The sequence below is a fragment of the Protopterus annectens genome, chromosome 1.part0 (assembly GCF_019279795.1).
Source record: "Protopterus annectens isolate FY-2018-M chromosome 1.part0, PAN1.0, whole genome shotgun sequence".
NCBI lineage: Eukaryota > Metazoa > Chordata > Ceratodontiformes > Protopteridae > Protopterus > Protopterus annectens.
Genome location: NC_056725.1, coordinates 1,538,618,603 through 1,538,621,089, shown reverse-complemented (window position 1 = coordinate 1,538,621,089; position 2,487 = coordinate 1,538,618,603). Strand labels below are relative to the sequence as shown.

General features: G+C 46.1%; 1 non-coding gene across 1 annotated transcript; it reads left to right on the top strand.

The window, feature by feature from the left end:
* The first annotated feature begins 1,522 nt into the window (after window positions 1–1,522).
* Window positions 1,523–1,611, top strand: TRNAT-AGU. The gene has a single exon. It is a non-coding gene; the product is annotated as a tRNA-Thr (tRNA).
* Window positions 1,612–2,487: the final 876 nt, after the last annotated feature.

Sequence of the window (2,487 nt, the reverse complement as noted above, 5' to 3'; positions counted from 1 at the left end):
CCTATGAACCTAGGGCCATTATGGTAGTAGCCTCTTATGAACCTATGAAGCTATGAACCTATGCAGGCTTGCCAACATCTTGTTTCACACATGTCCTGCTGATGTCATGTACTATAAGTTCAGCTGCAGTCTAGTAGAGTCAGACTTGTGCCATGGCACTTGTCTTAAGTAGTATGTTCTGTAGTCTGTGTATTTAGATAGGTAGGGTTTCTATTCTCACTGCAGTCAACTGTGTGTGTGTGTGTGTGTGTGTGCGTGTGTGTGTGTGTGTGTGTGTGTGTGTGTGTGTGTGTGTGTGTGTGTGTGTGTATGCTCTTGCTTGACATTAAAGACACCCTTTTACTGCAACATGTGAGACACTACTATTATATTCTCAACAGACACTGCTGATGTAATCAGCTATATCAGAGTTTTGGATATGCAATCATCCCACCAAGGCATGGTCAGACACTGGCCGGGAGGCCAGGCAAACATCACCTCATCCTATACCAGATAGATTACAGTGACATGGCTTTTAATCTATTCACATACATCCTGGCATGGTTTATAGGCCCTGTGTTATCTTGCTGAGAAAGCCCTGTGGGCTCTCCAGATGCTCCATTTGTCTGTTGAAGTACATGCAAAAGGGAGCATTGTACTGTATTACTAGTCTGATGAGGTTTGGGTGGCCATGGTGGTGCAGCGGTTAGTGTTGCTGCCTCACAACAAGAGGTTCTCCGGTTCAATTCTCAGCTGGGTTTGCCTTCTGTGTGGAGTCTGCATGTCCTCCCTGTGGTTGCGTGGGTTTCCTCAGGATGCTCTGGTTTCCTCCCACATCCCAAAGACATGCTGAAGGTGTCCTGGACACTCTAAATTGGCCCTAGGTGTGAGTGTGTGCATGTGTGTGCCTTCTGTGGAAGGTTGGGCGTTGGACTGGCAACTTGACACCATAAAACTCCACTGCCAATTATGAGTGGACAGGTGCTCTGCTGTGGCGACCCCTAACTGGGAAAAGCCAGAAGAAGAAGACTAGTCTGATGAGGTTTGAGTACAGTGCTGTCATACAGTCCTAAGCTGAATATGATGGTGTGACTTATGATATGCACCATACGTTTGTCCTGGAAAATCATTGCATAGAGAAGTTAGAAAGTAATGATACATATTGCAGTTTCTGACTTCATAATCCATACAAGAGCATTCACTATAAAGTTGTGAAATTTTGATGCTAGCAACTGTCTAACTTTCCAAGGTCAACATAAGTAAAAGTTACAATGAACAGTTCAACAACACAAATGCAGATATGCTAAGCACTAAGTTAGCTATGCATCCTGATCATCTGACACAGCTTTTGCATCCCTGAATCCAAAAGATAGAAAACAGGGATATGGCACAGTTATCATCACTTGCACAGGGTGTTGTTTGAGGGGAGCAGGAAGCCTAGGCTGACACAACAGTTGAGTGATTGTGTGTGAGTAAGAGGGAGAAGAAGGAAGACATTGGGATAAAACAACAAATGGCCAGTGAGACAAAATGAGCAATTGCTGGCCTTGTAGCTCAGAGGTTAGAGCACTGGTCTAGTAAACCAGTGGATATGAGGACCAGTGCTCATGAGTTCAAATCTCATCAAGGCCTGTACCTCACCTGGGATGGTGTAGCAGTTAGTGTTGTTGCCTCACAGCAAGAGGTTCTTCAGTTTGATCCTTAGCTGGGGTGCCTTCTGTGTGCAGTCTGCATGCCCTCCCTGCATTCATGTGGGTTCTCTCTAGGTTTTATCCCATGTTGCAAAGACATGTGTCTGGAGTGTTTCTCTCCAGGCCTCTTGAAACAAGGCTCTGTTCTAGTTGGACTTTCCTGGTAAACAAATGTTAAATAAATAAACTGTTGTATAGGGTCCTCCAGATGAAGCTCTGTGTTAACTTTATGTCTTGGTTTGTCAGACAGGTGTAAGCCATGCATGGTAGAAGTGGCTCATCCCCAACCTGGAGAACTGTTTCTACCAGGGGTTGCACTGGCATATCTATGCCCATGGTTAGATGCAGTGCTGCTACCTGAACACAATTGATGTCTGCTGGATGAGCTCCCTTCATGGGGATGCCTAGGAACACACCCCCATCTTGCCACATCTGGGTGTGGACACCACACTCACTGACAGAGCTGTGAAAGTACTGCCAGTATAGGAGCATGACTGGGCATGGTCTCATTGGCTGACTGCAGATAATGTGGCTGACCTATGCCCATAAAGATGCTGTTCCCCTCCCAGCAGACTTTCCATCACAGACACTGCTCATTCCATGAAAGACACCCCTTGTTCCAATGTGTCATTCATCTGATCCAGTGAATCGGCTACTCAACCAAGTAGTGAGGGGACAACAGACCCCCTCTGAGCATTGCTATCAATCCTTCTGTGTGACACCTCACCCACACTTTGGGTATGGCCAGACTGAACACTGAAGCTGCAGTAGCCACACTTCTCTGATCAATGTCTTTGCCCTCCACCTGTCCAATATC